Source organism: Plecotus auritus, assembly GCF_963455305.1.
Source record: "Plecotus auritus genome assembly, chromosome: 7".
NCBI lineage: Eukaryota > Metazoa > Chordata > Mammalia > Chiroptera > Vespertilionidae > Plecotus > Plecotus auritus.
In genome coordinates this window covers 26,691,338-26,714,821 of record NC_137774.1, presented here as the reverse complement: position 1 = coordinate 26,714,821, position 23,484 = coordinate 26,691,338, and the positions used below count along the sequence as shown (strand labels likewise).

The window sequence follows — 23,484 nt, the reverse complement described above, 5'->3', positions numbered from 1 at the left end:
TTCACTGAGCTTGCCAGGTGTGGCTGTGGGAACACAGCTGCCCGAGCCTGAGGTGAAATGTGAAGAGCTTATGGCTTACCTTTAAATTTGCACTTTTGCATTATACTTTTTTTCTTTCCTGTATAACATTGGAAGAAAGACTTTATCTGCACCTGTGGCCTTGGCATTTTTTTAAGGAAAGGGGAAAAGGTGAAGCTTCTGATTGTAGGTCATAAAGAAAACGGGTTATGGCTTTAGCAAACTCAGTTTATTTCTTTAAGCTCGGTCTCCTAGAAGTGGAACCTTGTGATTGTGTTCAGGGAGGAATGGTTTTGCACATTAGTGAGGAAAAAGTTGGAATTATGGATGGTATTTTGAGAATTTCAGGTCTGATTCTGCCATGCGATTCCCTCCTTTCCTCCCTTTTTTCTTTTTCCTTTTTTCTTACGTTTCTTCCTTTCTTTCTAAGGAAGCACAAATCCCTTAAATAGAGTGAAATACTTTTTAAGGCATTTTTTCCCTAATGTTAAGCAAATAATAGGAATTAACAAGCCAAAGCAGTTCGATTATTTCTCTACTGAGCATAAACTTTGGGACTGTCTGAACTGCTTAAAGGTTGCTTTCTGAACTCTGAGTGACCCTTGACATTGCAGAAGGCTTCCAGAATAAGCAGCATTTCCTGGGTTTCGGAGAATTGCTGTTTCTTCCCTAAGTGTGTGAATCTTCATATTTCCAGGTTAGTCATTTGATCACCCAGAACTAGGGTCAGATTACTCTAGAGGGAAACTGGAAAAATCCCTGACTTGGTCAAACCGTGGGTTTGACTTGTTTTCTCCTCCTCCTTGCCCCTCCCCCATTTTTTTTTTTTTTTACAAGAAGGCAGTACTTTTTTTTTTAAAATTAGATGAAGGATTTAGCAATTTTTTTATTTATAAATATATTTTATTGATTTTGTACAGAGAGGAAGGGAGAGAGAGAGAGTTAGAAACATTGATGTGAGAGAAACATCGATCAGCTGCCCCCTGGAGATGTGCCTGCAACCTAGGTACATGCCCTTGACTGGAATCGAACCTGGGACCCTTCAGTCCGCAGGCTGACGCTCTATCCACTGAACCAAACCAGTTAGGGCAGGATTTAGCAATTTTAGATGCTTCTTAAAGACTGAGACTTTTTAAAAGATGTTTTTATTGATTTTAGGAGAGGGAGTGAGAGGGAGAGAGAAAGGAACATCAGTGTGAGAGAGATACCTGGATTGCTTGCCTCCCATTGAATCCACAACCTGGACATGTGCCCTGACTGAGAATCGAACGGTGACCTCTTGTTGCATGGGGTGACCCTCAATCAAGTGAGCCACATCAGCTAGGGCATATTTCATTTTACTGTATCGTGGCATTTGGTTTTTCAATGATGCATTCTACTTGAACACGAGACAGGATATTTCTTAAACTTGTCAGTGTGTACTAGTACACACACATACCACCCCTCCTCCCCCCCAACCCGGAGTCTGGGATGTTTTAGATGAATGTCACACGTAGATGTGAAGAAACATTAAACCAGTTGGGGAGGGACATCTTTCCATGGGATTCTAGGGATTTTATAACAATACCTTGTTTTTTATTACACAATTCACAAAGGACTTTCCTATCCATTATCTCCATCTGAATCTCAGGTCCTGTGACATTGAGCAAATTGCCTTCTCTCAGTCTCAGTTTGCTCATCTGTAAAATGGAAGTGATGACAGTATCTCCCTCAGAAGGTTGTTGTGAAGAATAAAAGCCTGGCACAGGGTGAGGGCCTTGTAACTCATCACCACCACCGCCACCACCACCATTATTGTTGGTTTAATCATTTTTGTTGTTATTGATATTTTCAAGCTGGACAGCCTGACTTTCGATCCCGGCTGTGCCTCTCATCAGCTGTATGAATTCGGGCAAATCATTGAACTTCCCTGAACCTCAAGTTTCCCCATCTTGTTGAGTTTTTGTGCAGATTAAATACATTAATAAAGGTAAAGTACTTAAAAAAAGACCTGGTGCAGTGTAATACCTATGTGTTACCTGCTATTTTTACTGTTATTTTAATTAGCCCCTCACCCCAATTCAGTGAGAGGGCTGGTAATAATAATGATGTGAATTGAAGTGCCAGGCACTGTGGAAGGGACATTATGTATATAGTAACTCATTTTGTCTTCACCTCTGTCCTGTGAGGTGGATAGTAGCACTGTCTCTGTTTTATAGCTGAAGAAACCCAAGTGCACGTGGGTTGAGAAGTGTTACAGGGAACCCACCCAGGCAACCAGGCTCCAGCGCTGGGCCCTCTCCCAGGGTGCTGGCCTGGGCGGGGCGGGGGGCGGTAGCATTGTATTCCCTCTCTGTAATGGGCAGGAGGTGACAGAGTGGTCATCAGGCTGTGAGGGGCAGAACCACAGCCAGCACCTCAGGACTTCGAGGTGCCATGGTTGGGTGATTAGCCCAACCCCTATGATACCATCCTGTTGTGTGGCACTGTCTGCTAGCAGCTCTCCATCTGACCCTCCAGGGCATCTTCTCAGATGGTCCTGGAGTTGCTCAACCCCAGGGAGGCCGCTGAGGAAATGGCGAGGTGTGTGGTGGTTGGGAGTCGGGGCAGGGTGGGGAGAAAGCACCTTCCTAGTCCACAGTTATTTTCTGATAGAATTTGAGCCCAGCCACGGGGATTTCAGACTCATATTTGTGTTGGAGGCCAAAAAGCGCCGGCAGGAAGAGAACTTTAAGTCAAGACTTATTTATTTCTTGTTTATCTGCCTTCCATAAAACTTCTGCGTGTGCGTGTTAAGGTCCCAGCGGCAAGGTGAGCTGTGCCCCTCCTCCTCGACCGGGTGAGGAGCTTGTAGATGATATGTCAGCGTGTGTTTTGGTTACAATTCATTTCAGTGCTTTCTGGCCGCCCCTCCTTGCTGTCACTCGCCAGAGAAATATTCCATGGAGGTGTTAAAACAAGACCAGTGGAAAGAAACTGTAACTTAAGACGAAAGAAAATCCCTGGCAGTGAAGAACAGATTTCGTATTAGTACTGTCATAATATTCTTTAATGTATCACATAAATAAAAATCTGTTTTGACCAGAATTTTAATGAGCAACCGAAGGAAGGGTTTTGAATCCCGCCGTTCATTTATCCCCCTTTGCGATGTAAATGTTCACGTCTCAAGTGAAGTGCGATGGGGCTTTATTAACCAGTCGAGGGGCCACTCTTCGGAGACTAGTGGCCGCTAATTAGTGAAGTGCATTTTGATCAGAAGATGGGTCTGTTCTGTATCTTCCTATTTCTCCAGATGATCATTTCATTTTGTGAAATATGTAAGAGTTTCCCCCTCTATCTTTTTAAAAATTAAAATGGTCATGCTACTCTAAAAAGATGACTTAATTTGAAGCCGTTGGAGAAACGGAGATGATTGGGATCAGTCATGTCACATATCCTTCCGTCCCTTTGGACTGATGTGCTGGCAGCCTGGAAGAGTTTTGCTCAAGCTTGTGGGTTCTTTTTCTTGTAGGACAAATGAAGAGAGCAAGAGTGAGTCTGGGCATAACTCACTGTCTACCTTCATTATCCTTGTGTATAAGAAAGTATTCCCCACTATTGCCATTTTGCTCCTTAAGTCTCAGAGGCCAGAACCTTTTCCATTGCCTTCCGCTGCAGCTCGTGACCCCAGGCGAGTTCCCTAGCCCCTTCTAGCCTCAGTTTCCTTCTCTGTAAAACAGGGATCGTGTAGTGCTTAACCTGGAGCTGTTTCCAAGGTGAATGCAGGAAGTTTCTGTCTGGAACCTGGCAAAAATGTCTGCTGATATTATTAATTGAATTATTTTTGTGAAATAAAAAACATGATGGTGAAAATGCCCTAAGAAAATTCTTAACGGGAACGTAAGCCCCCCGATGGCAGGGGGCTGTTGCTTTTTGGTGGTTGGTAACTGTTAAGTGCATGAGTGGAACCCAGCCTGCCTTCTTCACAGTGGAGGCAGCTGACACCCAGGGAAGTTCTGTTCGCTGCACGGTCACACGGCTACGTTGCGGCAAGGCTGAGCTGGAAGGCAGGTTTTTCTGTTCTCAGGAAGGTTCTGTTGAGCAGGCATCCAGATGGGTGCAGCGCAGCACGGGCGTTTTCCACGCGCACCTCCTGTTCCGCGCCTCCTGTTCCGGGGGAGCGGTTTCTTGGCAGCTTCTCAAGGGCGAGGGGTGAGTTTTCAGCATCTGGCCTTCCCCACTGCTGTGGGTTGGGTCATGCTAGCGTCTTATCATCTTGGATGATCTGCAGCTGTCATCTGGGCAGCCACAGTTAACAGACCTATGGTGGGTTTCTGGTTCCCAGTGCGGGGAGGTGGCCGTGTGTCTGCAGCCCTTGTCCACACTGCCAAGACCCCGCGGGTTAGTGGCTTAGCCTCTTTCTTGTTGGGGACAGCAGCTCCTTCCTGCGTTCCTGCCAGCAGCAGGTGTCAGCTCAGGGGGAGGGGCATCCCGTCCTACAAATGTCCTTTCCCGGGTTCTGCCTTTCCTCACGTGCTTTTGTTTCAGTGTTAAGGTCATTTTCCTGTGTTCTGTGTCTCAGAGGGTTTGGCCAGTAGGTGAGACTTTCCTGTCCCACATGAAGGGAGCAGGAGGAGGAAGGCACTCTCTGAGGAGCCAGCTGACCATCTTGGGTGCCCCTTGAGGCAGCACCCCTTCTGCCTGTCCTGTTTTGTATTTTTAAACCTAAACATTCTTTGGCCAAAAGCACCGAGAACACACAGGGAGATGCAGCTCATCATCTCTGGCCTCTTGTTGGATCCGGGGTATTTATTTCTTAAGAGCTCGCTCAATTGTTTCTCATTGCTGGCTGTGTGTGTGCCTGCTTCGGGGGGTTCAGGACACCCTCCATGGCTTCCTGGTGCCCAGTGAACAGTCTATAAACTTTTTAGCCTTATAGGGAACGTCCTTCAGTATCTGTCCGGGGGGGAGGGGCGGGGTCTTCTTTCAGCTTATTTCCCTGACTCATCCACCTTCTGCTGCCTTGAAACTGAGTGTCTCCCTTCTCCGAATAGCTGTCCTTTTGTGATCCCGTCTGCTCTGCCCTTCTTTTCTCTACTATCAAAAACAGACCCACTTTCAAAGCCCAGCTTGATTGTTACCTTTTCCGCACAGCCGTCCCTGCTCCCTCGTGGACATCATACTTCTTCCTCTGGATTTCCACAGCTTTCCTTTGGTTATAACCCTTTTGACCATCGTAAATTAGCAAAAACATCCACTAGGCATTGTGCTAGGCACTCACTCATTCACCTACTCCCCCAACGTTACTGAACTCTTACTGTGTGTCAGGCCCTGCGCGCGGTTCTGGGGACAGTGTGGCGAGTAAGACAAAGTCCCTGCCCTCATGGGCTTTCACTCCTAGTGGGTCAAGTTAGCAGCGAGTAAATGGACAAGCATATAACATGCCAGTGGGTGTAAAAATGAGAGTGATGGAAGGGGTGGGGCTGGTCCAGATGTTTTCGTACAGTCATTTGCCATTTGAGTATTCCGTTATTATTTACCACGTTTCTGCTCCACACCAGGGACTGTGGTAGGTGCTTCATTCTGAGTTTTATGGTTATTTGGGTTCATGCCTTATTGCCTCCGCTGGACCATAAACTCTAAAGGTACAAGGGTATTTTACTAGTAAAAAACCCTTAGCTTTTAATGCTGCTCTTTTGCACACCTTGGGTCTCCATTTAGATAGAATGAATGCAGAGTGACACAGGAAACACCATTCTTGTCTTCAGGGGTCTTACCTCCCTGCTGGGAGGAGCGGCCTGTGTTGCAGGAGAGGACGCAGGAGCACGGTAAGAAAGGTAGGAACAGCATTTAGAGGAAGGAAGAGTGCAAACAGCTTCTTGGAAGAGGCGCTCTTTGCCCCAGATCCTGAAGAACAGGTAGGAAGGAAGAATGGCAGGAATGCAGTTTTCCTACCAGGGGCTAGGAGAGGTCTGGGCGTGCGGCTGTCTGTCGCAGAGGGTGTGTGCTGCAGAATGCTGTGGGGTGAGGTATGGAGAGGAGGTTAGGGTCAGGCTGTGGAAGGCCTTGAATGCCGGGCAAAGCACACGAGTTTGTGCTTTACTTGGTAGGTGCCGGGAGCCCATTGTGTGTGTGCGGGATCACCGGGAGGCTCCGCACCACGTTAGGAGCTCTTTGGGGCCAGTCTAGAAGCTGGGGTCACACATAGGACTGTGGCCTGCAGTTTTGCAGAGAGCTTCTCGTCCTGGGCTTGTGCCTTCAGCGAAATTCATAGTGCATTCGCTCTGGCTGTTGACCCTTCTTTGGGAGTGATGTTCTTGGCAGGTACCACCCCTGCTCTTTGGGGTGTGTGGCAGCTACAAAAAAGCTCTGTCATTCTCATGTTTCCATCTTCCTCTCCACCTCCTTAACAAGATGCCGTGATGCAGACAAAATTCTAAAGTTCAGTACTCTGTCCTTGTCCAAGCTGTGCTCGTGACCTTCCCGTACGTAGGTAGTGAGATGTCACTTCTTGGTATGGAAATCACAGGTTGTCTACATGACATGTATGCATGTGCCCTGTGGCTCGGAGCAGCCTGACCTGGGACTTCATACGTGGTGTCTGCCTGGCGTTACCTTGGGTTGAGTGGCTGCCTGTGGGGAGCAGGAGGCTTTGGAATTGCACCCTCTGCTTTCTGTGTGGAGTGAGAGGTGTGAGCACTTGTGGTCTGCAGACTGAGCACCCCATGGTACATTGTAGCCTAGGGTGGTTGGTTCATCCGGAACAGGCATTCCAAATACAACAAGGTGTCCCCACTCTCCCTCTCTCTCAAGGGTAGATAGCATCAGGCTCTCAAGCTGGAAAGTTATTTTCCAGGTTGCGTTCCTGGATGCCATCCTTCTCTATTTTAGCTTTGCGACCTTGAATAACCCAAAAGAAAAATTCTAACTCAAAATAATGGCTGTTGCTTATTGTGATCAGTGTGTGTGAGGCACTGTACTAAGCCTCTGTGTACTTAATCGCCTTTCATTTCACCCTTACAGCAGTCCTTTTTTGATATTATCTCCACTTGACAGATGGATAAACTGAGGCCTAGTGAGGATAAGCAGCTTTCCTGGGGCCATAGAACTAGTAAGGATCAGGGTTGGTGTTTGGGCCATCTGAATTCTGTGTCCTGGCTCCCTTAGCCTCTGAGCCCCTCTGCTAGGGGGTGGGGGGGCTACATCTAACACGACTGAGTGGACTTTAGGTTCTTGGAGTCTGCCTGACTGCTGTAAAGTGCTCAGGCCAAGGAATAAAATGTGTTATCATCTGGCTGGGAAGCTTCAGGTTAGTTTCTGTTGCCTGTTTTATAAAAACCTAATTAGCATTGTTAAATGTCCTTACACTAGCTATGGAATTTTGGACAAATCACGTAATTTTTTTTTTTTTTTTTTTTGCCTGCATTTCTTCACCTATAAAATGGGGCTTTTAAACAGTACCTATATTATAGGAGATTACATGAAGGGCCTCGGGTGATATCTGCACATAGTAGGTTCAGATGGCACTGCCCAGATCACAGGAAGCCCTTACCCAGTAGCCTCTGGGTTGAGTGGTACTGTTGCTGCTTTCTAGGGATGATGATAGAACAGCATGTGTCGGTGGGTTGGCCTGCTCCTGGGCTCCTGGCTCTCAAAGGGGAGATGGCTTGCATCCTTTATCTTGGGGATGCTCAGTGGGCACTGGGAATTCATTTCCTTTTCCATATCTGATGCTGTGTTTTTGCTGCCTCTGAAAGCGAAGTCCTGGGGCGCAGCTCGGGGACAGCTAAGACACTGTTGTGTGAGAGGTCTCCCCCTGAGCCTTCTCTCTCCCAGTCTTGGTCTTTATCTGCCTGGGGGCAGGTCCACCAATGAGGGATCTGAAAGCATCACATTCATTTATTTGTCACTGGCTGTGACAGGCAAGTTAATGCTAATGGATTCTTTTTTTAGCCTGTTGTCTGGGATGAGTTTCTCCCCAATGTCCTGAAATCTAAGGCATTAGGGGAATGTGTAACTTTTATGGTAGGGGAGGATTTAAAAGATAAATAGGGTTTTGTGTGTGAGGGCCTTAAATTTAGGTTAGGGTTGAGAGCGGGCAAGGGAGCGTCTTCTTTTTAAGAAATCCATTCAGAGCTCTAAATTGCTGTTTCTGTTTCAATTATGTGACAATTTCAAGGGTTTAGAAAAATCTAATAAAATGGTCTTGATGATGCATTCTGGGGAGAGAGTGCTTTAGAAGATCCAGGAGAATAAATTCCTCAGGGGTCAAGAGAGTCTCATTCCTGCCACCTCGGGCCTTCTTTCGTCTGGGCTTTTACATTTTTATTGTTTTGAAGGGCAGAAAACAGTGTTGGAATGTATGCAGCGCTTCAGCCGTATCCTCCACCGAAATGAATTATTCTCTTTGGGCATTTGCAAATAGACGGGCCGCTGCAATCACTGGCTCCTTTATTTTTTTATTTATTTTTTATTTTTTAAGCTGGCATGTTGTAAATGACTTTCAGAGCATGGTTTGTGTGTGTAGTGGATTTTGAATAAAGCACCAAAGAGAAGAAACTGGAGGAGGGGAACGAGTGAGAAGAGAGGCCCTATCAAAGTTTTTTCTTTTCCGTCCTCTGGCTGCCTGCAGGAACAGCGTGCAGAAAGACCTACTGTAGCCAAATGTGAAGCTGAGTGACATTAGCGAGGTGACCGCTCTGGTGGGAGGGGGACAAGGAGCCCTGGAAGTAGAAGTTCTCCTGCCTTGCTCGCAGCCCAGTTTGTTTCCATTTGCATGGATGCACGGGCGGCTGCGTGTTTTTGCATGCATGGGTGCCTGCGTGTTTTTGCGTGCTCGCCCTTTGTTCCTAAGTCTTCTGATGACAGTTTTCACACCAAACCCTGCTCAGTTTGCTACAATATTCTCCATCTGTTCCCGCCTACTGAAAAGTAAAGTTTTAAATGGAGAGGCATTTTGTTTTACCTTCCAGGTACTTTGCTGGAGCTGGGGTGGGTGGCCTGGGAAGCTGAGCTCACAGAGCTGAGTGCTGTTGGAACACCAAAGCCAAGAGTGCGAAAAGTCAATAGCCTCATCTCTGAAACGGATTCCTGGGAGGTGGGAAGAGAAAACCTGTTGGTGTACAGTGTTTTTTTCTTTTTTAAGGCCCTAGCCTGATATCATTTCATATTGATGGTATAAATGAAACATTGCAACAACGGCTTCTTAAATATTTTAGTGCCTTGGAGACTATTCCCTGTTTCCATGTTGCTCTTGTGCAAGAATTTTCAGTTACTCCAGAAAAGCTGCAACATTTCGGTAGATAACCTGGTAAGGAGGTGAGAAACCTGGGCATTGCCGCTTCGCTGGAGAGGACCTTGGGAATACCTGGCTCTGCCTGTTCTAGCAATGAGGCTGCTGTCTTCCACTTTATTCCTTGTCATGGCTTTGGAGTGAGCATTCTAAATAGTAATGGGCAAGTGTTTAAAACTGCTGTGAGACCTTAAGAAAAAAAGTTAGATAGGACCGGGGGTGGGGGTGGGGTGGGTGGCTAGAAAGACAGTGTGCATTTATTGATGCATATCTTTTTGGTAAAAATCCTTTTCAACTCAGTTCCCTCTGGGAGAGCTCTCAAGTCTGTCACTTCTGTAGCTAAAGGCAAACAAACAAACAAAAATGTTTAAGCTTATACACATCACACTTAAACACCAACCAGTAGGTTCACCGTCTGTTCCACCTGGGAAAAAAAGATCGGATGAGGATGCTTGAACCTAGGAAAACATTGGGCGGTGGCTCTCCACGAGCCTGCTTCGTGTATATGTTTCCTCTTCTGTTTTCCAAGCAGATAATTGGTTTTAGTAAGAACTTCTGACTTGATTAGGGGGCCCTTAGGAAATTAAAGTGTGTTTGAATTTCACAAGTATAATTTTAATTATACAAATTTTGCGTTTTTCACTGGGGAGCCAGGTTCAGAACTTGTTTTCCTATACTAATAGGGGTAGTAAAGCTGACTGTGGTAGAGTGCCTTACTCACACTGCTTGGAAAATAAAAATCCACAGGTTTGATCATTGTTTTTCCCCGCAGTACAGGATGTTCAGGTTCACGTCCATATACGTTCCATGTCCTCGTTAAGAGTGTTTTTTCGCTGGATCCACACAACTGTAGAACTGCCTGACATAGTTGGGGGTGGGGGGCCGGGAGGAGGACCTCATTATGAATTTTTCTGCTGCACTTGCTGAAAGAATTCAATTAAAGTTCTTTTGAGCACAAGTCCTGCCTGGGTGGCTTGTGTTTGGCACGCTGCCACGTTAGCATGTTATCACCACATCATCCTGTTTGCTCAGAGCCTGCGCAGCCGCAGGGTGAGCTCTTCCAGCTGCCCCTCTTCAGCGCGACCCCAGCGGCTTAGAGGAGAAGGTGCTGTGGAGACAGTTGCCCGAGTTCTTTTCCAGGCTGTAAGGAGGTGATGGAGAGAGGACGATCAGACCCCCCTGGGCGTCACGGGAGAAGGACTGATTGTGTTAATGGGAAATGACTGTTTTTCAGGGCATCCAGGGCACCCACGTGTCGGGGAAGTGCTTTGTGGGTTTGAACTCTCGAATCCTCAGACATCTCTCTCTGTGCAGGGCCTTTAAAAGCTGCCTAGAGACTAGCTCTTCCGGCCTTGGGGACTGTCGGCTCAGATATTGACAGGAGAGCTTGAAGTGAACACTTGTTGGTGATAGAGAATTCACAAAACCATCCTGTGGATGAGCTGCTGTCATTCAGGTTGGGGCCTGAAAATATGGGAAAAGAAAAGCTCCAGATGTAGGCCTGATCCCACCCCATCCTCCTGCTTGCATCCAATCACCGACTTCATCATTTTTCTTCCTTTCTATTGAGGTGGCACGGTTTCTCTCTGAAGCACAGGCTCTGGGACCAGGCAGCCTGAGTGGGAGTCCTTGCCCTGCCCCTTGCCAGGTGTGTGGCCTTGAGCAAGTTACCTAATATTCTGTGCCTTAGTCTTGTCATCTGAAAAATGGAGATAGTAGTCTCCTTCATGGGTTTGTCATGAGGGTTACATGAATTGACATATAAAGTGCTTGGAAGGGTGTCTGGCACACATGAAGTGCTGTGGATGTGAGTTATAGTGTTGTTAGGAAGAGTGACGTCCAATGGCAAGTTTGGCCAAGTGCTGATCGTCTGCCTTTCTCTGTGGTTGGAGAACTGTACGTGCTGGAATCTACTTCCTTACTTATATTTGTCTTATGTATTGAGAGATGCAAAAGAGTATGTATACACACGTGGATGTATGGACGTGTGGATACAGACAACAGGTGGGATTGCTGTGTAATTTGCATTGAGATATGTATGTGTGCTGCAAGGAATGAAGCATGTGGTTTGGTAGGAGCACAGCCTCTGGGCTCCGAGGGACCTACTTTGAATTTTGGTGCTTCCTCTGTGACTTCAGGAAGCTGTTTTAACCCTTCTGAGCTTTGATTCTACTCCTAAAGCAATGGAGATAACAGAGTTGAGGGTTTGAAATGAGACACTATAAATAAGGTGCCATTGACACTTAGAACATGCTAATTCCTTCCCCCATAACCAGAGAGGTTTTTTTTTTGTTTTATTTTGTTTTTGCATCTTGAAAATGAGCAAGATAGAGTGTTCTGCTCTTGCTGGAGATGAGGAGGCCTGGCGTTAGCTAGTAAGTCCTTAGATGGAGTAAGAGAAAAGCAGACCAGGAGAAGAGGGTGTGGCTATCCTTAATCTACATGCATGAGGGCTGTTTCAGGGGCTTCATTTCACAAAACCCGAATTTCCAACGGAAGAGAAATACCTTAGACGGTGTCCACAGTCTTTGAAGGTGGGTTTGTTCCTTTGACACTTGGTGGGACTGGAAGTGTAGGGCTGGATGGTTGAAGAGGTTTGGGAGATGCTTAGAAGGAGGAATAACTCCAAGGAAATGAAAGATTCCCAACCACAAGTGGGGATATTTTGGAGGGTGGGAGAACGTTGGGATGGGGGATAAGTGTTGCCTTTTCATAGAACCTTTCACTTGGGGACACGGGACTTTAGGTTGTGAACTCCAAACCTGTGAGCCCTGTCCTGTGAGTGGAACAAGTTGGGCAGAGCTCCAGGAAATGCCCACAGTCCAGCCGTGGGCCTGGTCGGTGCCTGACCCTCAGATCTAACGTCAGGGCTGGGAAAGCCCCAGATGCCTCTGCACACCCACAGTTGTCCAGATCTCCTGGTTCATTTCCAAATTAGTCCTCTCTACTTCCTGGGTGGAGTTCACCAGGCCATACTGGGAGCCCGGAACAAGATTATGATTATAGGTGGATCCTGGGAAGGGATGGGCCGTGTGTGAATGTTAGTGTGCAGAGGATGGAAAGGGGTGGTCCGGAGGAGGGAAATAGTAGATTACATTGACTAATTATAGGGAAAAAGCCATATTTGCTGCTCCATTAAGTGATCGCTAGGCTATGAAGCAGTTTATTGTAATTAATGCAGAAACAGCAAATAAGTGTTGTGTTTGGAGTGAGGGTCTCCAGGCACCCCCACCCCCTTCAGTGTTCCACGTCCACTGCCCCCCCCCCCCCGCCCCCGTGATCTTTCGAGGTAAAGGGTCTGGGGACACCCTCATCTGAAGGATGGAGGTGGAGTCTTGGCCAGTTTTCTGCTGGTTTATTTAGACAAACAAGGAGGCCCTCTTGCCTGATCCCTTCAGAACCTTCTGTAGGGTTTTTACGTTTTCTCGGGATGAAGGAGGAGGGACCGACCCGTGCCATCATTGCTATTCTTGCCACAGTCATTTTAATTTCAGCGCGCGAACGTGGCAGGCTGCACAGCCAAGTCTACCGAGTTGCGGGCTGTGTGGAGTTGTGATTGCTTTCCTTGATGATTTCTTGTTCAAATCAGCGGTGCTCTTAATTTTCCAGATGAAGTAAAAAGAAAATTGGCGACTCCCCTCCCGTCCTGTGTCTCTTCCTCCGGGTTCTCTGAGCATGACTCTGATTTGGAGGGTTAATATTAATTAGGAGCCGGTTTCGACCTCCGTGGCTCCATGAGGGAGCTGTTGTGATGAATGTGGCTCCTTTTCGCCTGTGTGTGTGTGTGTGTGTGTGTGAGGGAGAGAGAAAGTTTCTGATGTAAAAGCCAAAGGAATAAGTATATAGAGAGAAAGCTGAGGGCCTGACCCCTCAAGAAATGCAGCAGCTTCTAGCTCTTCAGATAGGAACAGGAGAGAGCAGGGGCGTCTGGAAATTCTCCCTCTATTTCCTGCTCCCTCCCAGCAGCATGGGGCCCTGACCAGTTTGCTGCCGCTGCTCTATGCCTCAGTTTCCCTCGCCGTAACTGAAGCTCGTTTCTTTCTTCAGCTTCCTAAAAGAGGCAGGACTCCTTTCCTTGGTTTCTGAATTTGGGTGACATTTCAGTTTCTCCGAGGGGAGTCCCCTGTGAGGGCCGGTCACAGGGAGATGCTTCATTTTGTGCTGAGCCTCGGGGTCCTTGCTTCTAAGCCTGACTCGGTCCTTTGGGGGAGGGTGGCGGACAGGGTAAGGATGGAGAGAGCCAGTGAACCCTGCGGCACAGTTAGGAGGCAGGAGCCCTGGGGAGGAGGTGGCCTGCTCTCCTCAGGTTGGATCACGTGAAGGGTCTTCCTTTGGCCTCTGGGTTTGGGTTGGTTTTCTTTCTGACAGGGTGGTTGGGCAGGAGGGAGGGTGGCTGACCATGGGTGTGTGTCCCAGGCGTGGTGGGAGAGACCCGGCTTCTGGTTCTTAGCTCGGTGCTGATGAACTGAATGTGAACCCAGGCTGGTTGCCTCACAGCTTCCTGCCTCGGTTTCCTCTTCTGTAGACTGAGGAAGAACGAGGGGGTGAGTGCTGGGAAGCAGAGGTGCTTCGGGTTTAAGAGAATAGGCTTAGAAAGCAGGCAGTCTTAGCGTTTTATTTCTGGCCTAATAATTACTACATGACCTGACTTTGCTAGTCCTCGATGTTCCCATCTGTCAAGTGGGATAATATAATACAGTCTTTACCTTACGGGGGCGTGGCAAGCATTACGTGTGACAGTGTTCGTAAGTGCTTAGCACAGTGCCTCGGGGTGTCTAGCACTTTATATGTGGGAGCTGCTTTTCCTGTTACCAGCCACATAGCGGCCTGACTGAAGAAGTTTCCTGAGACGATAGCCAAGACGTGGCGAAGGCAGGGCCACATCAAGAACACATTTGAGCTGCACAGACTGACTCTGATTGGGCAGCGCTTCCCATAGAGAGAGACTCACCACACAGCAGATTTCTGGACCTTCGATCCTCAGCCAGGCCCCAAGCTGGGATTGGGAGCTGGGATTGAGATCCGCTGTGATGAGGATGACACAGTTCCTGGGTTTGCATCGGGCAGTGGACATATTCAGTAAACAACTTGGTGTAGGATCCATTATTGGAGAATAGTTACCATAAATGGTGTAAATGTGCGCTGGCTGTTTCAGGGTCTCCTGTAGGCTTTTAGTAAGGCTTCCAGGGGAAGTATGTTGAGGCTGAGCTTGAAGGGTGAATACAGGTGTGAACTGGGGGTGGAGGATCAGGGTGCATTCTGTGTGCAGGCGGGAGGTGGGGACAGGTGAGGCTGGGCCCTGTGCTGATCTTGTCCTAAGAGGATTTAAGAAGGGATGGGAAATGATCAGTTTTGAGTTTTGAAGAGAGATCACTGACAGTCCATGTGGAAAATGACTTACAGAGCCCCAGGCATATGTGGGGGGATCGGTGAGTGATCTGTGTGAGAGGAGATGGTGGCCTGGCTGGGTTCTTGGAGGTGGAGCCCAGTGGGTGGATTTGAGGTGTGCGTGTGGATTGGAGCAGTGGTGGGGTGATTTGGTCAGCTGAGTGGCAGGTATTAAAGGGCCAGGCAAGTGTTTGGCTTGTCCTCTGTGGACGGAGCCTCCAGCTTCCGCCTTGGTATGAGCCTGGCTAAGGGGGTTGAAGTTAACCCTTTGGCTGGAAATCTGCACACTTTTGGATGTACCTCTGGGGGTAAACTTTTTTTTGAGTGTGCACTTACAGACTTTATTTATAAATGACACACATATACTACTGTGCTAAAATATTATATACCTTATAAGTCATAGACAAATAACTAAAAATCAAAAAGGATGGAAAATAAAAAATAGCTAACTAAACACAAATAAAATTTCTAGTCTTTTCCCCCCAAACCCTGCTTTGGGAACTAGAGCGTTAGGCTCCGGGGAGCCATTCATGAGTTTTAGGGTGGGGGTGGCTTGGTTAGATGGCTATTGGGGAGGAGCGTTCTTTAAGCCAGAGGTCCTTGGGTGAGTTCTGCTCAGGCCAGGGGTCCATGGGGAGGTGCCCACATGGTCTTGTTACCATGTGGGGGCTGGTGAGTCAGGGGCAGGAGACTACAGTGTAATATCCCCCCACTTCCCCTCTCCCTCAAAGTGGTCTTGGCAATATCCTAGGACAGTGGTCGGCAAACTCATTAGTCAACGGAGCCAAATATCAACAGTACAACGATTGAAATTTCTTTTGAGAGCCAAATATTTTAAACTTAAACTTCTAACGCCACTTCTTCAAAGTAGACTCGCCCAGGCCGTGGTATTTTGTGGAAGAGCCACACTCAAGGGGCCACAGTTTGCTGACCATGGTCCTAGGAGGTGTGTGAAGGTTCCCTGGGGCTTGATGTGTGTGCTCATCTCACAGGAACAGGTGACCAGGTTTATTCCTTTGTGGTCCAGCGGGTACCCATCCTGTCCATCCAGAGGGCCGAAGGCCACAGTTGTCCGTGAAAGAGCAGGTCTCACATAGAGAACACTGAATAAGGAATGCATTGCCACCGCCACTTCCAAGCCCACCTGGGCCTCTCCCTTTTGTCTGCTGGGTTGATAATAATACTCCCCTACCCAACTCCAGAGGCTGCGAAGGACACGGAATGGGTTGTTCTTTCTTTGCAATCCCGATGTTCCTCTCGTTGCCTCGCCCAGCAATTTGGTACAGCTGCTCTCACTCTACGGCTGGGTTCTCGGAGGCTGATTCTGGTCCAGCCCGCTCCATTTAGCGCTTCCTTCGAGCAGAACCCAACCAGGGATCTCGCCTTCCAGAGAGTGCTTTGAAAAGCCGCGTTTCCCAACAGACTGCATTTTAGTGCAGCCGTGCTGGGCGGAGGCTGCTAAGCTGTTTTTACGTGTGAGAGGTGAGCAAATCAAAGGGGAGCCCGTTCTGCCTCAGTGAGGCCTTTTGTGTAGAAAGGACCTTCTGGAGTGAAGCGTCAGGCTGACTGACAACTGGCAGTGCTGCCCAGTGACACACCTGCTCCGTGGGTGACTCTGAGGCGAACCAGGCCTGAGAGCACACGAAAGGATGCCCAGAACCAGAGCTGAGAGGCCCAGTTGAGATAAAACGGCCCGGAGACACGTCTTCAGCTCGGATGTCTGCAGAGCTAGGTGGAAGCAGCTGGCTGAGAGCATCGACACTGACAGTCTCTCCCCGCTCTCACTTCTCTGCCTTTACTCGTATTTCCTTTGAGATCAAAGCAGGGAGACTACAAGTTGCCACTCCAGGGCTTGGTATCAGACCACGTTGGTGTCCCTTGCTTTGTGACCTTGGGGTTTTGTGTCTTTGCGTGGGGTGGCTGGGGTTGCTTTCAAACACGGGGTGGGAGGCGTGTGGTAGTCTCGAAGTCAGAGGGAGCTCTTAGAAACGCCCAGAAAGGACTTTGTGAGGGAAGCAGCCTGGACAGCCAGTCCCTGTTTTCCAAGGACTGCTGGATATGAGCATGAGGAGTCTGGACGTTTCTGTTGGTTAGCCTTGCTGCTCCTCTGAGGGGCTGCCTGGAGGCAGTTTCGTTCTACACGGAGACAAGGGACAGGCCTGAAGAATCCCTGCCCCTGCCGGCCGGTGATACATCTGCCGCTAAGACTAGTCGGCCGCCTGAGCCCTCCTTCTTGCTCAGGGGCCCAGGAAGCGTGTGCGTGGCCTGCTTGGCTTTCAGGAGTGGAGGATGTTGCTTTCTGCCGGACGAGTGTCCAGATCTCAGAACTGATTTTTGATGACAGTGTCCCCCCATTTCCCTGCTTCCCCCCTCCCCTCCTGTGTGTTGTAGATGGGAGGAGGGTAGGGGTTGTATAGAAGGGAAATATTTTAGCTTGTCTTCTGGATTTGCATCCGTCGCTGTCACTCTAGGCAGATGTTCCTAGAGAATCCTGAAGGTTTTCTAATTGAGTCTTTCACCTCAGCGACAAGGTATTACTCACCTCCTCAAAAGCTTCTCCTTTATGCTCTGTGGGGGCAGGGAGAGGGCAAGACGCTCTTCTTTCGGGGAAAATTTGTCTGTGGAAGAGGCTTGCCGGCTGGGCGGTTGGGTGGCCGCTATTAAAGGTTTAATAACTGAGGAGGCATCTGGGTCCCTCCGAGGCAGGCAGCCCTCTGGCCGAGAGGCGTTTGCTTTGAAAACAACGTGTTCACCTTTAACTGCAAACGGCTGTGACGGGAGTTGTATTTAATTTTAAATTGCCCATGTCCAGCAGCCCTCTGTTACTCTTCAAACAATAAAATGTTTTTCATCTTCCTGCAGCTGTGTGCTCCGTGTGGGGGCTGGCCCTTTTTGGGGGGAGAGGGAGCTCGGGTGCCCCTCCCCACCCCCGCTCCCCTTTTCCCTTTCAAGCTGGCGGGGGTGTCTAGAAAGCAGGTTCCATTAGGTGTGGAATCTCCACCCACAAACCCTCCAGAGTGAGTGGCTGGGAGGTTTATAAGCAAAGGCCGAGGGGGGTCAGTGAGTAATGGCAGCCCCTGGGGCCCAAGTGCTTCCTCCTGGCAAAACCCAGAAGTCAGTTTCTGTTCCCAGCCCTTTCAAGATTCTGTATCTTTTCCTCTCAGCCCCTGCCCCCCAACTTCAGGGGGCTTGATTTGTCTGTGATAATCAGAAGCAGATTTTGGCTCCTGATCCATTATAGACGTGTTTGAGATGGATGCCAAGCCATAAGCCACTTGAAGAGCATGTGAAAGTATATTTACGTACAGAAGAAAGGAAGGAAGAGAGAAAGAGGAAAGAAACGGGCTCTTCCAGATCCCCAACAAAAACCAAACAAACAAAAAATCCTGAAACGGCAACACACAATAACAACAACAACACAACTCAATCCAGGCCCCCAAAAAGCATGGGAAGAGATTTGGCTCCAGAGTCAGCAAAATTGGTGAAGGATGTTCAAAGGGTGGAGGACACACGTGGCGGCCCCGGAAGCATGGGCTTGGGGGTGCTTTCCCAGAGTCCGGGGGCCACTCGGGCCCCAGGCTTGGTGGAGGGGGCAGGTTGGTGGGGATGCACGGGGCGCTTTTGTACGGGGCACTTTCACACAGGGCCCAGCGGGACCATGTTTCTCTCCAGGATGCCCCTGAGTTAGGGAATATCGATTGCTCTGTATTTGTAAACAATCTTAAAGGGATGTGGTGCCAACAAAAATAGCCAACTTCAGGAGATTCAAGTGTGTGTGGGGAGGCTCTCCACAGGGCAGCCCGTTGCTCATTGCTCTGGATCAGCCCGGCCCAAGATTTATCTTCCCTTTTTAATTCTAAAAAAGGGCCCGCGGAGTTGAGCAAGGTTCAAGTATTGGTTTCTTTCCATCCTTGTTGGGGTTTTTTTCTCTTCTTTAATGAAAGTGCCCAGTCAGCCCCCTGACCCTGCGTGGTTGTCCAGGTGACGCCTGGCCTCAGAGGTTCCAAGGTGGCCTTCCTATCAGCAGTTCCTTAAGGCTCCCGTCTGTGCTGGTGTCCTCCAACCCCATCCCCAACGTTTGTGGTTCAGCCCCTGGCCCAGAACTCACACTCGTGTCTCTCCAAACAAAAGGGAAACCTGTGTATGGATGTGTGTGTGTGTGTGTGTGTGTGTGTGTGTGTGTGTGTGTGTGTGTGTGTGTTTTTCTCTCTTAACAAGTTTGTTGTCTGTAGCTGTGCAGCCACAGCTGCCTTTGGAATCTGGAAACTGTTTTTTGAAAAAGCAACTGGTGGGAGGGTAGGAAGAGATGGGGTGGTGTGATTTGACTATAGTAACAGATTAAATACTCTGACCCCCAATTTTTAAAGAAAGCATCTAGTTAAAATATTGTACAAGACAGTTATTGAGAAGAAAGTTTTTAAGTTTGGGATTCCTGTTTATTCTACTGTAGGCTTTTTTTTTTTTTTGTCACCATAGACATGAGAAGTGGGCTTACCGATGCCACCTTCTTCCCCCACTGGGGAGAGGCTGGACCCAAGTGGCACCTGTGGGCAAATGGCAGAAGAGAGGTTAAGATGGCTTTCTCCCGTGCCCTCAGTCAGCTGGAATTAAAACGGCCTTTTTGCCTCTGGAGGCGAGTTGGTAACAATTTATCGAAGCTACTGAGCTGAGCAGTGACATTTCTTGGGTTTGCTTTTGCCTTAACCCCGCTCCCTTTTTTCTAGAAGCCTCGGAGGAGGAAGGGAGGTTTCTGTGCATAGATCAGCTTCAGCGTCTCAGAAGTTTCTTTCCAACTTTTAAAAAAATGGTTCACATCCCTCAGCTGGGACTCGCCTTTTCAGATAAAGATTCCTCATGGTTGTCAGAGCCAAGCACAGGGGGTTGCTGGAGGGCCTTGAACACACTCTGTTTTCAAGGTTAGGGAGCAACGAACTTTCAAGGGAGGCGTATGGAGGGAGGGAGAGTTGTTTGAGTTCAAGGGCACCGGTTTTTTCCCCTCCTAGGAAGAAAGCCTTTGTTTTTGTTTTCTTTTGCTGTCTTCTTCCAACTGCTTAGAGTAAATAGATTAGCAAATGGGCCCAAACCAAAGGAAGCTAAACAAATGCACAAACACAGAAGTTTGCAGTGGACACAGACGGGGCTCTGTTTGGGGGCCGGTTTGCACCTCTGCATTTTCATGTTGACCCACATTCTCTCAGGGCTGCTCCTGGTACTTGAAAATCAGAGGAAAAAGAAAAAGCTTGAGGGGTGGATATGACACTTTTCAGGACTGAGGGGAGCGGGGGAGAGTAGCATAGCTGTGTGCTGTTAGCAGCCTTCAAACAAAGTCGTTTGTGGGAGATCTGGGCACCCACAGTTGTGCCCGGGAAGCTTGTGTTCTTCGTAGTTGTTTTGATTTCTGTGGTATGGAACCGAACGTTGAAAACCGGTTACAGGAACGTCTCCCCAAAGAGGAATTCTTGAGAATTTCTGGGTAGAAGGAGCCCTGTTTTCCCAGCAAGCATCATTATATTTTTAGAAATGTTTTCTTTGCTCATTGCCCATCAGTTAGCGAGGCTCGTCGCACTTCGTGTCATGTCGCTCTGATTTCCTGAACAGGTGTTTGGATGGATGAGGGGTTTTATTAAGAAAAAAAATACTGCGGGAGACTTTTTGTCACACGAATCAATACCTCTTCATCCTGCGTGCATGCAGGGGAGTTGGGGGACGCAATCAGTTTTCTCTTCCTACCTTTGATGAGGGCAAGAAAAGGGTCATGCTATTCACATTAGCCACCTACCTTTCCCTCCTTCTTCCCTCCCTTCTCCCTTTTCTTTTTTCTCCTTTTTTTGACTGATACCAGCTCTTTGTCCCATTTCCTGCATTTTGAGAGAGTACTTTCTCGTCGGCCAACAACTGCTGGCTGTAGTTTATTTACTTTATTTTTTTTTGCATAAGGAAACAACTTACACACAGATTTTTTTAAATTTTTTTTTTTTTTTTTAGATTGAACATAGTTTTTAATAGTTTGAGGGAGGAAAACCCTGAAGGTGGTTACTGGCGATTCCCCCGCCCCCCCTCCCTTTGGAGCTCTGTGCCCTTGCCTTTTTCTCAGGGGTCGCTAATAAGAACTGCTGGCCTAAATCAGTGTCTCTGAGAATCATTGATTCACTAATTGCTCATAATCGAGGCCCGGCTTCCCCCTCCTGCTGAGAGCACTTTTGTTTTCCGCCATTCTGTGGATTTCTGGAGTGTTTAAAAGGTACCCAATAAAAGAGTTTGGCATGCCACAGTTGCTAGTTGTGCTTCTCAGAGGTGACCACGCCACTGGTATCCGGGCTCCATAAACAAGGGGTTGCCAGTGACCTTTCCCAAGGTCACTTGTCTGCTGGAGAGTGTATTCCCCAGCCAACAGTGTAGGCCTCAACTTAATTTGTTCCTTTCCTAAGGCAAAATGACCTCCCAGTAAACCTGCCCTTTTTTTCCCAGTGAACAAAATTAGGAAAGGTGTGTTCTAGCAGAGTGCAGGCAGCATTGGGAGGAGACACTGCTAGCCTCTCATTAAAATGCTGGGGTGGGGTTGGTTAATATAAAGTTCAGGGTCCTGAGGTCAGAATGCAACACTCAGGGAACCGAGTGGACCCAGGAACAAAGTGGAGGCCCAGAGCGGGGCTGCCCGGGGAGAAACTGCTAAGATTTTGAAGCAACATTTCTCTTGGCATTGGGAATTGAAAAAAAAAGCAACCCTACTTGCTCCATATTCATGGTCTCTATAGTACTCTGTAAATAAGTGATCTCCAAAAGCTCTTTTCTTTTTTTGGCTAAACCTTCATAATGAGACCCTTCCCAAGGGCCTCACGAGGAGCCCAGGAATGCCTCCTAGCAATGTTAGTGTGGGAAATTAGTGCAGCCCGAGAAAAGGAAGCACAAGACTTCGTCCCTCAGTGAAGACCCAGCCCTGCAGGGGCCACCCTCAGTGTCTTAGAGGCTGGTGGGTTTGGAGACCTTACTGTATCTGAGTTTGGTAACATGTGATTTGTTGGTTTCCACAGATCGTTGGAGGCCAGGCTTGGGGAGCAGGTGTGATGTGGACAGGAGAGTGTGTTAGGGACAGTTTTCAGAGGGAGGACTGTCATGTATACATTGTAGCCCTAAGGGGGCTCCTCACCCCAGGGGCTTGAGTTGATCCTCCCACCTTGGTTGACTGCATGCTTCTATTCCGCACTGAGTTGGTTTGTGTTCGTGTTTGATGTTCTGCCTTGCTTTGGGCATCCAAACACAGGTGGGCACTGGGGCTTCCGTTTGGTGCTTCTCGGCCTTTCTGCTGGTACCTGGGGCATTGGAAAGCCCTTTTCCAGCCTCATTTACACTTATGCAATTGCAAGCCAGCTGAGAGCCTAGCCCTCCTTTTGTAAGTTATAAACAGTCAGTGGGTTCCATCCTCAGGCCCTGCCTAGAGGGAGGCAGGATGTCGGTCTCAGCGGGTTGTGAATAGAACCAGAGTCCTGTGCTCACCTTGCTCTGTAGCACACCTTGGCCCCTTGATCCAAATCAACAAAATAACAGACGGGTGTAAGGTTTGGCGTAAGAGTCCTGGCTTCTCTGGCCCTGGTCTGTAAAACCTCCTCTCTGTCCCAGCTGATCCAGCCTGGCTGAACAATCGGGGCTGAGTAAGCACCTACTGGGTGCCTGGCATTGTGCAAGCTGCCAGGCAAGCCTTACTATCTTCATTTTATAGATGAGGCTCAGAGAGGTTATGTAACTTGGCCAGGTCACATAGCCAGGATTCAACCCCAGAACTGTCTCTAAGAACCAGCCCTATCTACCATATCACCTCACCTTGCCTCTCTTTTCCCAAACACCCCACCACAGAGGGATAGAAGAAGCCTCAAATCCACCCCTAGCTCTTCCGGCTGCTCCTGGCACCGCCCTGGGTGGGCTCTCTCACATCTGCCCTACTGCTGTTTCCAGAAGGGGATCTGTCTCATCTATAGGGTCCCTTTAGGAAGGAGGACGGCCCAGCACAATCCCCCACTCCTTTCTTCTCTGCCCTCAGGGGTCTGCTGAACTGAGGGTAAACCTCTGGGTCATTTGGAGACAGAGTCCTGGCTTCTCGTGGGTCGTCCTTTTCTCTGGCCCCGGTCTGAGAACACCTTGTGCCAGAGACAAAGGAGGTTGGCTCAGATCGGCGCAGACCCTCAGCTCTCAGCTGAGGCTAGACCTTAACTTCCAGATTATAGATCGCTTCCGTTAGGTTTCTCACTCTTGCTTGATTTAGTGGGGTGGTGGGAGAGGGTGGTGGTAGGAGCCGAGGCTGTGGGAAGATTGTGTGAGTGTGAATGTTAATTACTTTCAACATTCTAGCCCAAGCTTTTCAATCTTAGCACTGTTGACATTTTTGGGCCAGATAATTCTTTGTTGCTGGAGTGGGGGGTAGGGGTGGAAAGGTAGGGTGCACTGTGGATTTTGTAAGAGACTTAACAGCATCCCTGGCCTCTTCCACTAGATGCCAGTGACACCCCTCCCCAATTGTGACAGCTGAAAATGTCTCCAGATGTTCCCAAAGGTCTCCTGGGGGCACAGTTGCCCCTGGTTGAGAATCACTGGTCGAGCCCCCCAGGGCTTGTGTACAGAAAGGTGGGTAGAGGCTTGTGTGTGCTCTGAGGCTCTGGTCTGTGTAGGTAGGAACCTGGACAATGAAATATTTGTGGGATCAAGAGCAGGAAGGCACCCAGAGAAGTCATCTGCCTGGCCTTGGCCCCTGACAGTCCTCGCTGTGGTCCAGTGGAGGGCAAGGAGAGGGACGTTTTCCGGCCAGCCTTTCTGTGGAGCTTTTCGTGGGGGGAGCC

The 23,484-nt window shown here is 48.6% G+C and overlaps 1 protein-coding gene across 14 annotated transcripts in view; it reads left to right on the top strand.

The window, feature by feature from the left end:
* The window catches only part of MSI2 (musashi RNA binding protein 2), a 360,027-nt gene that overhangs the window by 6,722 nt on the left and 329,821 nt on the right, over positions 1-23,484 (top strand). The gene's annotated exons all lie outside the window — the stretch shown is intronic.